Source organism: Cervus elaphus, chromosome 2 (genome assembly GCF_910594005.1).
Source record: "Cervus elaphus chromosome 2, mCerEla1.1, whole genome shotgun sequence".
Classification (NCBI taxonomy): Eukaryota; Metazoa; Chordata; class Mammalia; order Artiodactyla; family Cervidae; genus Cervus; species Cervus elaphus.
Genome location: NC_057816.1, coordinates 11,048,837 through 11,063,247, shown reverse-complemented (window position 1 = coordinate 11,063,247; position 14,411 = coordinate 11,048,837). Strand labels below are relative to the sequence as shown.

Here is a 14,411-nt window from a genome sequence, read left to right as displayed (position 1 = left end):
GTGATGTCCATGTGGAGTCTTGTGTTGTTGGAAGAGGGTGTTTGCTATGACCAGTGCTTTCTCTTGGCAAAACTCTATTAGCCTTTGCCCTGCCTCATTCTTTGTTGTTGTTGTTGTTTTTTTTTTTTTTTTTTTTGCCCTGCCTCATTCTGTACACCAAGGCCAAATTTGCCTGTTACTCCAGGTGTTTCTTGACTTTCTACTTTTGCATTCCAGTCCCCTATAATGAAAAGGACATCTTTTTTGGGTGTTAGTTCCAGAAGGTCTTATAGGTCTTCATAAAATAGAACCGTTCAACTTCAGCTTCTTCAGCATTACTGGTCGGGGCATAAGCTTGGATTACCGTGATATTGAGTGGTTTGCCTTGGAAACAAACAGAGATCGTTCTCATTTTTGAGATTGCATCCAAGTACTGCATTTCAGACTCTTTTGTTGACTATGATGGCTACTCCATTTCTTCTAAGGGATTTTTGCCCACAGTAGTAGATATAATGGTCATCTGAGTTAAATTCACCCATTCCAGAGATTACAGTAGTCTCTCTGTATTCTGAGAATTTTCCAAGTCAAAGACACACAGAGACTGATAGAGGTAAATATTTTACGGAGAGGTTCATATTTCTTATCAGATCCACCATTAGCCTAAAGGGGACATTAGGGCAGGTCAGAGCATATATAATTAGGAGCTCTTGGTCACCACTGCATGCTCAGAACTTGAACTTCCCTGAGTACTTGGACCCAGGAAAGAAGCATGAAGTGGCTTGTGCTCCTCAGGCTGGTGGCCCTCTCAGAGTGCATAGTCATGTAAGTATGGGGACTATAAGTAGCATCATCTCTCTTTCTGGGGTTTCTCTTGTCATCCTCTCATTCTTCCACTCATCAGGGTTAGAAGAGAAAGTAATCACTCCCTGGCAGGCTTCAACTTTCACTGATTGATGAGAATCTTGTCATGGGCGCCATGAAGGGCAAGGTTCATGGGGCAGGACTGCAGGATTGCATAACTCTGGGAGTACCAGTCACATCATGACCCATATAAAAATGGCACTCCTGGGAATTGTTCAGTGCATGACCTGTGCAGCTGTCAGTGCGGTGCTATAGAAAAGCATTTCTCCTGCATTTGCTTCTAGGTCTTCTCTCTGCTCTCCCTCCTCTGCTGTGTGTATGTGTCAGTGTCTTCATCTGTGTAGGCTCCAAATGGTCATCTGGTTTACCCAAGATTACACAACAGAACCTGTATGCAGACCTAGGTCTTTGACATGTCTTTGCATGGCATTCTGATAAAAGGTGACACTCATAAAAATGCTTGGAAAATACACAACGCCATTACAATGCCAGATACAACAGTCATACCTGGTTACTGACATTTCTTTTTCCTTTTCCCCATGCTCGGTGAAAGAATCCCTATAACGAAGGTGAAGTCCGTGCAAAGAATCCTCATGGAAAATAACTTGCTGAGAAGTTTCCCGGAGCCACAATCTTATACCCGTCCCAGAAGTTGACTCTTGACCAGAATTTCTCATCTCATCCCCCGAGGAACCTCATGGACGTGAGTGCATTGGGAGAATGGTGCTCCACAGCGCCCCTGGTGTTCTGGTCTAGAACTGAGGCTCATCTGGGGGTGCCAGGTGGGATGTTGGGGCTGGGGCTCCTGCAGAAGGCAGAAACAGTGGGGAACAGGGACCCCATTCCCAGGGGAGAAAGCACTCAAATCCTCAACTTTTGGTCTGTGTTAACTGGAACCAATTACGACCAAGTGGCAGGTAAACATCCATTGATGTACCAAAGATGTGGCATTAGTTTGAGGAAGATTGTTCTTTCTGAAATAAGTGAGCCACTCAGTTACAGATGAAGGGTGAGCCATCTCTGATCAAAGGGTAAAGCCAACTGAAAATCAAATGTGAATCTCCAGGCAGAGAAAGTTTATCCTCCAGAGATCCAGAAACGACACTAACCTACTGAGTCCCTAATGCGTGTGACTCCGTAAAGGTCTAACACTATAGTTACTGTTATTTTTTTTTTAAATAGGAGCTTTTCTCTTCTTCAAGAATGCATGGGAAAGCCATGAAATTCTCCAGGCAAGAATACTGGAGTGGGTTGCCATTTCCTTCTCCAGAGGATCACACCAACCTAGGGATCGAACTCGGCTCTCCTACACTGCCGGCAGATTCTTTACCACTGAACGACCAGGGAAGCCCATATAAGCAAGGCAGAGAGAGACAAAGATTGGATACATGTCAAAGAAGGGACCACTTTCATGTTTTTCACAGGACATGCTCTGAGTTTAGCAAGAGTGGCCTGGAATGACATAGGAGGGCCACCTGGAGAAGGAGGCACTAGAAAGTGAAAGTGAAGTTGCTCAGTCATGTCTGACTCTTTGCGAACCCATGGACTGTAGCCCACCAGGCTCCTCCATCCATGGAATTTTCTAGGCAAGAGTACTGGAGTGGGTTACCATTTCCTTCTCCAGGGGATCTTCCAGACCCAAGGATCGAACCCGGGTCTCCCGCATTGCGGGTAGACATTTTACCATCTGAGCCTCCAGGGAATCCCAGTTTTTATATATAAAAAGGGCCTTCTTTAAGGCCCAGCACTAGGCTGGGCCTTAAAGAAGGAAACTGGAGAGCTTCTCAAACGAAGGGACCTCTGAGCAGAAGTTGTGAGGAGGAGCGGTTGGAAGTGATTTCAGGCCCTGGGATGCCCAGAGGGAGGCAGGACAATGGGAATCAAGTGTGGCCAGGCAGCCAAGTCTGCCCCAACCTCCGTCCCTGGCCCCTATATATGGCCTACGTTGGCAGCATCACCACTGGAACACTACCTCAAGAGTTCCAGGTCATCATTGACACCAGCTCATCTGACCTGTGGGTGGCCTCTGTCTAATGCCGAAGTCCCTCCTGCTGTGAGTGCCTGCCCCCCCGCCATCTTGTCCTCCCCCGCTTTCTCCATCCTTGGCATCTGACAGATATGGGTCTCTTGTGTTGGCAGCTGCATACCAGACATATGACCACAAGGTGTCCACCACCTTCCAATGCAAGTGGAGGAAATTCAACCTCTACTGTGGCTTTGCAAAGATAACAAGAGTTCTTGCCAGTGAAACTGTTCAGGTAACAGGGGAACCAGGGACTGAGTCCAGGCTGGCCCTGGGAGCAACCACTGCCTGCAAAATAGATGCAGGACCAGCTAGGAGGGACCGTCTTTCTGAAAGTCCCCTCGTGGCTGGCCACATGCCCAGCAGGGCCCTGTCCCTGGGGAGACAGCGCCCCTGCTGACACACAAACTCCCAAAACAATGAACCCCAGAGAGGGGTGTGGACTTGCATCTCCATGACCCAAGGTTCATTTTGCTGGAGTAGCAAGAAGGGGGAATGAAGCACCCCCTTTTATATTCACAGGCTCTACAGGGCACTTTCATGGTAATAACTTGTTTTATCCTGCAACATCCCCAGGCAGGAGGCACTATTATTAGCTCAGGATAAAGACGAGGGACAAGAGGTGTAGAGAGTAAGGGCCTTGCCCAGCTCATGTATTTTTTAAGTTGGAGCTTGGCTGTCCTTCAAGATGCAAGTAGGTGTGGGATTTGGGGAAACGATAAAACTGACCTGGGGCCCCTGGGGCAGCACAGGGCTTCAGGTATCCAGGCAGGGAAATCAGGGGTCACAGGTGTAAGATGGGACTGATAAAAGGGTTCTCACTCTAGGGGGCCTTTGAGACTAATAAAAACTATGGCCTGCCCCCCACCCACACACACACACAAAGTGCCTGAGTATGCTCTCCCTGTGTTTCTCTGTCTCAGTCTCTCTCTCTCTCTCCCCTCTCTTACACACACACACACGGGCACTCACACACAAGTGTGCACATCCCCAAAAGCCTGCTTTCCAGGCAGAATTTTCATTAGAACCCAGCCAGTGACATTGCATAATGGCTTCTGTCTTCCTGGGCACATGTAGAATCCACAATGCATTGCAATGAATTCAGTTCATGTTTGTCATCAGATCATGAAAGTGAAAGTGTTCGTCGCTCAGTCTTGCGACCCCATGGACATAGCTTGCCAGGCTTCTCTGTCCGTGGAATTCTCCAGGCAAAATACTGGAGTGGGTTGCCATTTCCTTCTCCAGGGGAACTTCCCAACCCAGGGAATGAACCTGGGTCTCCTGCATTAACAGGCAGATTCTTTACTGCCTGAGCCACAAGGGAAGCCCATCAGATCATAGTGATGCCAAAGAGAAGACTAGTCTGGTCTCTATGCATTGTATCCTTAGAGGCGGACCATTCAGTCCTGTCCTGAGTCTGGTTGCCCCACCTGTACAGAAGATATGAGACCAATTTGGCTCACTCAGATGGTGTTTGCAGGAGAAGCAGGTGTTGTTAAAATCCACAGCCCCACACAAATGAAAGCCCAATTCCTATCCCAGCTTGCCCTACCCATCTGAGGTCAACTGAGGCCTCAGTTCTTCTCTGCAGTGCTAATGGCATCTGCACCAAACAGCCCAGCCTCACTTCCCAACCCTTTACATGGGAACACTCTCCTGTCTCACAAATCGGGACAGCTGTTGCCAAGAACCAGACATTTGGCCTGACCAAGAATAAGATTGGTGGGTTCCTGGAAAATTCACCTTATGGTGGCGTCCTTGGCTTGGCGTTCCCCAGCCTCGCCAGGTGTGAAGCCACCCCTCTCTTCGACAACCTGAGGAGACAAGGAGTCATTTCCAAACCTGTCTTTGCCTTGTTCATGAGCAGGTAAGTCTGAGCTGGATAAGCCCTTCCTCCAAACAAGCTCTAAGATGCTTCCATTTGCATGAAAAGGTGTAGGCCACCTCATCCAGTAGATTCCTGAGTGATAGTCTAGCCGAGGAGAAGTACGGCCCCAGGATCACAACTGGCCCCATCACTGGGTTTTTGTCAATAAAAAATGGTTGTGTTTCATTGGAACACAACCATTCTCATGGATTCAAGGGTGCAGTTTGGTCCAGCAGGGTGGAGGTAGGAGGAAGAGAAATGGTCCAGGATATGGCTGGAGGAAAAGGCAACAGGATTTGCTGATGAATTTGATGCAGAAGGAGAGGGATGACGAGAATGTTTCCTTCCTCACTAACATTTCACCGGGAACCCAGGGCAAGCTACAGAATTTGCAGGAGCCAGCACAAAATGAAAATGTGAAACCCCTTGTTCAAAACATATTAGGAGTTTTAAGACAGGGAGAGTGGAGTTGGGTGGCCTGCTCAGCTTGAAGTCCCATGGACAGCACAGGTCACAGGCAAGAAGAGCCAACCCTGGGTGAGACTGAACCCATGTTCTTAGCTCCCTCAGACATCAGCTTTCCTGAGAAATGACAGGCTAGACAAGGAGGAAGCCCGACCCCTCCAGCAAAGAGTCCTCTGAGGGTATATCTGAGCATTCAGGTGGCTGGAAAAGTCCAGGGCCTCTTCAGAAAGATGGATGGTCGGAGCCAGGCCTGGTTGGAGCCAGGCTGCCCAGCTTCGAACCTCTTCTGTGACACTCATTAGATGGGGACCGACCCTGGTCAGGTACGCAAGCTCTCCAAGCATCCGTTTCCGCATGTGTAAAATGGAGACCGTAGTAGTGCCTCTGACGGGTGAAGAAGCGCAGCGCTCAGACAGTGGCTGGTGTTACCCTCCTCCAACGAGCCCCTTCTTCCTTCTCTCTTCTGAAGAGCAGCTTGCTGATGCTTGGTGGGGTGGACCACGCCTACCACAAGGGAGCTCTCAAGTGGGTACCAGTGACCCAAGCCCGCTTATGGCAGATAACTGTGGACCGGTAAGCCTGCCCCTCTGAGGGCCACCCGAAATGATGCTGCCACACATGCATATGGACACATAGAGACAAACACAAATGCACTCACAGTCACACACAGACATATGCTCAACACGCATGCACACATAAAAACAGATACAGAGACACATATAAACACCTACATAGGCAGACATATAAACACACACAGATGCACACAAACACACACACGGGAGCACACACCACCCATGGGTTCACAGTTGCCCCAGAGCTCTTGATCAGGCCTCTGACCAGGATCCTGAAAGGGTCCAGAGAGGCCTGGGCAGCTGGGGGAGGGCTGCATTCCTGTGCTGTGAGGTGGGGAGCCTGGTTAGAGGACCCTATAGTGTGATGAAAAGAGGATCAGGGGGAATTTCACCAACCTGAACAGGGTTGTGTTAAGATGACCTACTGACCAGGGCCACCCAGGACCTAGGGTGTTCTCAGGACACAGAATTTCCAGTTGAAAAGCTGAGAAAGTCCTGAAAAACTGGGAAAACTGGTCTCCTTAGAGAGAAGTTACACAACAGTGGAGCGAGTTTGGCTGCAGTCTTGAGACCTGAGAGCAACGCATAAAAAGAGACACCCCACCTAACCAGTGCTACTTGCTGCCCAAGCCGGGCACACAGCGGGGCAGGGGCTGTGCCTGAATCAGGAAGCTGGGATCCAGGTGTGGCCTGAGAACAAGGGGTGAGAATTGATGGGATTCTCTGTGATAGCCTCAGGCCAAAGCTCACCTGCTCTTTGGAGGCCCCTGGGTCTGCTCACGCTCCCCTAGCAGGGACCTCAGGGTCTGAGCCGGGTGAAGGGGCAGTGCTGGGAGACAAACTCTCCCAGGGCAGCCTGTGTCTCCCCCACCACTACTCTGACCATCTGCTGCCCTAGAGACCATCTTCACTGGCTGGGCCAACCCATCATTGGGGAGACATCAGATACAGGTCTCCGGGTGTTCCTCATTCATTCATTCAACAAACATACACTTGTATCCATTGTGTGCTGGGCACTTGTGGGAGGCACTGAGGACCCAACTTGCCCTCACATCTAGTGAGGCAGACGTACGTGAAACGACTCACACACACAGTGAATTACCACCTTGGTAGATGCTAGACACGAGGAAGGGTCTACAGAGACTGAGCAAGACAGGAGCCTGATCTAGTCTGGGGGGAAGACTTTCCTGACAAAGTGGCAATTAACCTGGAAGATGAGGAAAAATTAGCTGGACCAAGGGGATGGTGTCTTCTAGGAAGGGCACCAGCACAAACTCAGGCCCTGAGACATGAAAGAGCCTGGTGCCTGCAAGAACTGAAAGAAAGTTAAAAAGATGATGTGACCAGAGAAAAGGAAAACTGAGTCAGGGCAAGAGCTGAAGGGCTGTTCAGGAGACAGTCAGCCAGGGGGCAGTCATTGAAGAGACTTCAGGGTGACCCTGGTGCCCGCTTTGTCCCTCCGTCTCTCAGCGTCTCCATAAACAAAATGGTGGTTGCTTGTTCTCGTGGATGTCAGGCTATTGTGGACAGCGGGATCTCAGTGCTGGCTGGCCCAAATCAAGTGGTCCACAACATCTTCAAACACATCAACCCCAAACCCAAGGAGAAAAACCAGGTGAAGGGTCATGCCACAGGATCATTCTTGGGCTCCCCACACACCAAGGATCACCTGGGCCAACCTCTCTCCTGCTTTCTTTTACAGCAATTGATTTCATGTGACCAGGCCAAGACCCTGCCTCCTATTAACTTCACTATCAATGGCATGGACTTCCCAGTGTCCCCTAAATACTATATCCAGAAGGTGAGGGGATAACTCTGAGGGCTGGTTCCCAAAATTGGGATTTGCAAGAACTCTTGGGCTGCTGCTGGGAGGAAGAGGCCCTCTACAAGCCAAGCCACACCATGGCAGATGCTGCTGAGCCCCGGTGGCTGGGCCAGTGCCTCCCACAAAACCAACCACGTGAGAGTAAAGGGCAGTCTGGGACATCCCTCCTCCTGCAATAAATGTGGAGACACCACCCCATGCTGGCGCGGTGGGAGTCACAAGGAGAGGGGAACACTGAGGGCCTCAGGTTTCCCAGAGCTTCAGTTCAACCAGAGACCTCAGATGCAGAAACATGGAAAGTCAGCTCTAGCAATCCCTGAAATAGAGCAAGTGACAAGAAGGATGTCTGGGGACAGTCTCATTGTGCTGTCCCACCATAGGGGTTAACAGTCTCCCCCTCCAACTCGAAAGTCTCCAGGTGGAGATCATAAATTACATGCTTACCCTAGAACTTCGCTGCAACTTCACACTCTGTGAGTTGGGGTACCGACCCCTCCGTGGGGAGGCTGGATGCTAAGGTGAATAAAGGAGCACAGTGGCTGCTCAGCCCCGGAACAGGGTGGAGGCTTCGTGTCAGCTCCCTGTGGGAGTTCAGAGCAGGCTGATGGGCTCAAAAGAGGCTTTGGAGAAGAGAAGGAATTGCAGTAATTCTAAACACCCCAGCCTCATGGAGGATCAAGGGAGCCTGCTTGGGTTGAGGTAATCTATATCAGATTCCTTACAAATGGCAGCCCCGGGGACTATGCAAAGTGGTCCAGGAGCAGATGAGGGGTGATATGGGCTACAGACTGGGGGAGCTTCAGGATAAGTCACCCAACCCAGCCTGGAGTGGCCGAATAGTGTGAGTGTGGGACCAGAAAGACTTCCTAGACGGCCTGAGCGAGTATAAAGAATGCATTGTGACAATGCTATTTACAATGGGTAACCAACAACAACCTACTATGTAGCACAGGGAGCTCTGCTCAGTGTTATGTGGCAGCCTGGATGGGAGGGGAGTTTGGGGGAGAGTGGGGACATGTATATGTGTGGCTGAGTCCCATGGCTGTCCACCTGAAACTATCACAATACTGTTAATTGGCTATCCTCCATTAAAAAGTTAAACATTTTTTTAGAAAAAATAATTGGTTGTGGCCAATGAAGAGATAAACAGGCATCCTTAGCAGAGGAAAAAAAGAGAGCAGGAGTCAGAAGGAAAGAAACAGCAGTATGTGAGGGGAACTATGGGCCATTCTTGTTCTTTGTTTAAAAAATACATTGAAGTAGGACTGATTTACAATGTTGTGTCAATTTCTGCTCTACACCTAAGCCACTCAGTTTTATATATATTCAAATATATACATGCTGCTGCTGCTTATTCGCTTCAGCTTGTCTAACTCTGCGAGACCCCATGGACTGTAACCCACCAGGCTCCTCCATCCAGGGGATTCTCCAGGCAAGAATACTGGAGTGGGTTGCCATGTCCTCCTCCAGCAGATCTTCCCAACCCAGGGATCGGTCTCCTGCACTACAGGCAGAATCTTTACCACTGAGCCACCAGGGAAGCCCACAAATATATACCAACTCTTTTTCATATTCTTTTCCATTACAGTTTATCATGGGTTACTGAATACAGTTACCTGTGCTATACAGTAGGACTTTGTTATTTAAATATCAAATATTAGTTCGCATCTGATAATCCCAAACTCCCAAACCTCCCCTCCCCACACCCCTCTGTCATGGCAACCACATGTTTTGGCCCTTCTTGTTCCTATACCCTCACTTCTGCAGCTGCTGTGAGAGCCACTTGATTCTTCCCAAAGAAGGGGAAAAAATGGAAAAGCTCTCTGCTCTGGATACTGAGGGGGGTGGCAGGTAAGTGCTCACACTGGTATGTATTTCTGTCTCCCCCAGGTTTTTGAGGACATCTGCTTTGTCAGCTTTCAAGGGGGCACAGAATACATGAGCCCCTCAGACACCTGGATCCTGGGTGACATCTTCCTGAGAGCATATTTCACAGTTTTCGATCGGGGAAACTACAGGATCAGCCTGGCTCCCTCAGTGTAAATGCTGGGCTGCTTCAGATATCACTCAGGCCCACTGCAAAGACACACTCACACATAGGGCACTCCCTCCCAGGGATGCCAAGGCACTGGGTTTGGGGCTCTGCAAGCCCTGCCCTCAGCAGAGAATAAAGGATTTCATCTCAATGGAGCTCATACAAATGGCTGCCTCTCTTTGAGTCAGGAAAGTACATCACAACCGGGCAGGATCTAGAACCAAGTCTGAACCACAAACGAGAGGAGCCCAACTGCCCAACTCCACTGGCTTCAAGAAAGGGGAGACTTACTGGAAGGACACAGGGATCCGGGACACAGGAACGAGAACAGATCCAAAGATCTCAGTGACTGGACCCAAGAAATCAGAAGCCATCAGTTCACTCTTTCCCTCACCCCTTCCCTTCTCTCTTCTTTGATTCTCTCAGCCTGACAGCTTTCTTCCCTCAGGTTTCTACACCTAGTGAGTTTCAAGCTGCCTGCCTCACGTCTTTATCTCTCTAAGGCAACTAACCAGTAAGGAAAGAAGCTCAGAAGACATCAGAGTTCAAGGGAGGGCTCTGAATGGACCATCTCAGATCATGTGTCCAGTCCTCGACCAAGCATGCTGGCAGGGGCACAGAGTCTTGTAAGTGTCTTAATTCGTCACCAGGCCCTGCCCCCAGAGCATGTGATTGACCGGTTCCTCATTAACAGACCCTGAGAAAGAATCATTTTCTTCTTTTCTTATCCTTCCCTTCTTTCTTTCTTCCTTCTCTCCTCCTTTAATTCCTTTCTTTCATTTGTCTCCTCTGAGTATTCACCTCCACAGAGCTCACAAACCTAGGTGTGAGAAAACTTCAGATTCCTCCAGGGACCACATCGGTCAAGAGAACGACAAACTCAAGATGTCTGGATGGAACTCAGATCAGTAGAATTCAGTTTCATGCTCCCTTCATGGCTTAGTGGTCAAGAATCCACCTGCCAATGCAGGAGACATGGGTTCGATCCCTGCTCCAGTAAGCACCCACATGCCGAGGATCCATTAAGCCCATGCACCACAACTATGGAGCCTGTGCTATATGTTCTGCCCGTAGTCCGAGTCCCCGGTCGGGAAAGAAGACTCCTCGAAACAATGCAACTCGCAATAGGGGAATTTATTACTGACTCGAGCCAGGGCCTCCTGCCCTCACCAGGTGTGTGAGGACGAAAAGCCCCGAGCCCCAGTTCTCTTGGGTATTTATTAGGTCAAAACAAGCAGCAGGTAGTTGGCGCAATCGGATTGGTTACACAGTGGGTAGTTGGCGTAAGCGGATTGGTTACACAGTTGCAAGGTAATTTTTGTTGGCCCAACGTGGGGCTTTCAGCTTTCCCCTGATAGGTTCCCTTTTCTCTGGCTAGGCATATGTTGATTGGCTGGCTCCAGGAGGTCTGATAATTATGTTACCCCGGGAAACCAGGCCTACTCCTAATCTAGGCTGCCTGCCATGGTGTTAGCCGTGACAGCCTCACATTTCCCCCCTGTCTGTTGTTCAAGTAGAGGAATCTTCCTCTTCACCCTGTGAAATTGACTGATATTGTTGTCTCAATACCATAATTTGGATGGTATTTAGGCGCTCCCTAATAAATGAGACCAGACAGTTTAAAATGTATGGACCAAAGGTCAGTAACAATATTAATATTATGAGTGGACCCAGGAGGGTGGAAATCAAAGTGGTCAACCAGGGGGAGCGCTGAAACCAAGATTTAAACCAGCCTTGTTGGGCTTTTCGTTCTCTCTTTCGCTGGGCTAGTCCCTCTCTTACTTTCTGGAGAGATTTTTGTACCACCCCTGAATGGTCAATATAGAAACAGCATTCTTTTCCCAGTGCTGCACATTATCCTCCTTGTTGCAGAAACAACAAATTTAAACCTCTCTTATTCTGTAACACTACTTCAGCCAAGGAGCTCAAGGATTCTTGGAGGTGTGAAATGGACTGTTCCCGTGGTTTCGCAACCCCAAGCGGCGCAATAAAAAGAGTCAACTCCCCCACATTTTTCAATTTGGTTCCGATCCCTTCTTCCCCCCGAGCAGACATAGACAGGCACCTGTTCATAGTACTGTGGGCCTTTTCGCTCACAGTTACGGCTGAACAGACCGAAAGAGCCATGGGCAAAGAACTTGGTCAGTTGGTGGGGACCAAACCCATTACCGTCAGCCACCAGCACGCACAAATCAAAGGTCAGTACTGGCCACCATGTCCCTTTGGGGGCCACGTTGGAGCTCGAATTAAGCACTTCTCCAGTCTCAGGATTGTAGATCACCCAAGTCAGGTTAGCTGGCTGATGGGGGTTGTGGCTGGTTGCTCCTGGGCCGATGAAAACTTTTACCAGCAGGATGGTTAAGAGGGCTCCCATCATACGAGGTAGGGGGTGGTAGGCATTTTCTCTCGAATATAGGACACACAGGAGGGGGTCTTCTATACAGAATCTCAAAAGGGGTAAGATTCAGCTTATAAGGGGTGTTAAGCGCTTGAAAGAGCGCGAAGGGAAGGAGGGTCACCCAGTCCCCGCCAGTCTCTATTGCCAACTTTGTCAAAGTTTCTTTTAGGGTCCAATTCATTCTCTCAACCTGTCCTGAGCTCTGGGGATTATATTCACAATGTAACTTCCATTTTGTCCCCAGAGCTTGGGCCAGCCCTTGTACAATCTGGCTCACAAAGGCAGGTCCGTTATCTGAGCCCATAGTCACTGGCAGCCCGTACCTAGGCACTATCTCCTCTAAGATCTTTTTAGCAACCACTGTTGCTGTCTCTCCCTTAGTGGGGAAGGCTTCTACCCATCCCGAGAAGGTATCTACCAGAACCAACAGATAGCGATACCCGTACTTGCCTGGTCTTACCTCAGTGAAATCTATCTCCCAGTGTTGCCCTGGCTCTTCCCCTCGGTACCTCGTTCCAGTGTGCTGCCTTTTCCCTGTCTTCATCAGCTGGCACGCTTTGCAAGCCTGGATTATTTCTCGTACAGTTGCATTTTGTCGAGGGAACCTCAGGCAGGCCGTCTGGAGAAGAGTCAAGGTCTTTTTCTCTCCCAAGTGTGTAGCTGTGTGCTACGACCCAGGATGGCAGGCAATATCAGGTTGTTGTTTTGATCTCGGTACCATCCATCTTTGTCATCCTTCTGGAGGGTGGTATCCTCGTTGATCCAAATGAGGTCAGGGAGGGAATAGTCGGGGACTGGAGGCAGAGTCCCCATACCAGGAGATGGAGTCCCATGGCTAATATGGGGGCGGCGTAGTCTCAGCTGGCCGCTTTTAGTAGGGCCCATCTGAGTGTCTGGAAAGTTTTATTGGCTCAGTCCAAGTCCAGTTTGGGGTCTCTTTACTTCCCTCATACAAGGGCCGGGCCTTCTCAGCAAACCCCATGATCCACAGTCTACAATATCCAACAGTCCCCAAAAACTTTCTCACTTGGTGGGGGGGTCTTGGGCTCTGGTATCTGCAATATTGTTTTTTTCATGGCCTAAGTTAGCCACCTTTGCCCCTGCCTGATCTTATACCCCAAATAAGTGACCTCTTGCCGGGATATTTGCACCTTCTTTGCGCTAGCACGATATCCCAAGGTGCCTAGAGTCTGTAAGAGGTCACCGGTGGCACGGCTGCATGCCTCCTCTGTGGTTCCAGCCAACATAAGGTCATCCACATATTGCAGCAGGATGACCTCTGGGTGGCGAGTCCGATATTCATAGAGGTCTTCACTCAAAGCCTCATTAAACAAGGTAGGGGAGTTTTTGAACCCTTGTGGGAGGCGGGTCCAAGTTAGTTGTACTACCGGTTGGCCTTCCCCCTCAGTCCACTCAAAGGCAAATATTTCCTGGCTCTGGGCTGCCAGGGGTAGGCTGAAAAAAGCATCTTTCAAGTCTAACACAGTGTACCAAGTGTACTCAGGCAGCAGACTGCTCAGGAGGGTATACGGGTTGGGGACAGTAGGGTGTATGTCACTCACCCGCTTGTTGACTTCTCGTAGGTCCTGGACAGGTCTGTAATCCGTACTCCCCGGCTTCTTCACCAGTAGTAAGGGGGTGTTCCAAGGGGATTGGCACCGCTTGAGAATTCTAGCATCCATGAGCCGTCGAATGTGGGGAGTGATCCCCCGCCGAGCCTCCTGGCTCATAGGGTATTGCCTCACCCTCACAGGAGTCGCCTCGGCTCTTAGTTCGATGACGACCGGATGTCTCTGTTTAGCCAGTCCCATTCCTGCTGTTTCTGCCCATACCAACGGGTATTTGTGGACCCACGGTTGTATATCTGGTGCTATAACCTCTGAGGGCTTAGGCACAAAAAGTCTGTATTCATCTCTTAAGGCTAGAGACAAGACATGTGTCGGCTATCCAAGTCCATCCATGACTGACATTCCCCCAGGGTCAAAATGGATGTGAGCATTAACTTTAGTCAACAAGTCCCGTCCAAGTAGAGGGGCTGGGCATTCTGGTATCACCAAAAATGAATGGGACACCTGATGGGTCCCCAGATTTACTTTCTGTTCTGTGGTCCAACAATATCTTTTTTTGTCCCCGTGGCTCCCTGCATCAAGCTGGTTTTCTTAGACATTGGTCCCAGTTTTTGATTTAAAACAGAGTGTTGGGCGCCAGTGTCCACCATGAAGCCAACGGGGTTCCCCTCCACATGTATGGTTACCCAGGACTCGGGGAGGGGTGTCGAGTCTTGACTCCCCTAGTCACTGTCTTCCCCCGCATATAGAACTCGAGTTCCAGGGGAAATTTTTTTCTCTCTGGGTTGTTCCTCTCTTCGGATCCCTCTTAGGGCACT

The 14,411-nt window shown here is 49.7% G+C and overlaps 1 pseudogene; it reads left to right on the top strand.

Moving 5' to 3' along the window:
* Nucleotides 1–748: 748 nt before the first annotated feature.
* On the top strand, nucleotides 749–9,635 carry LOC122674204 (annotated as a pseudogene).
* Nucleotides 9,636–14,411: the final 4,776 nt, after the last annotated feature.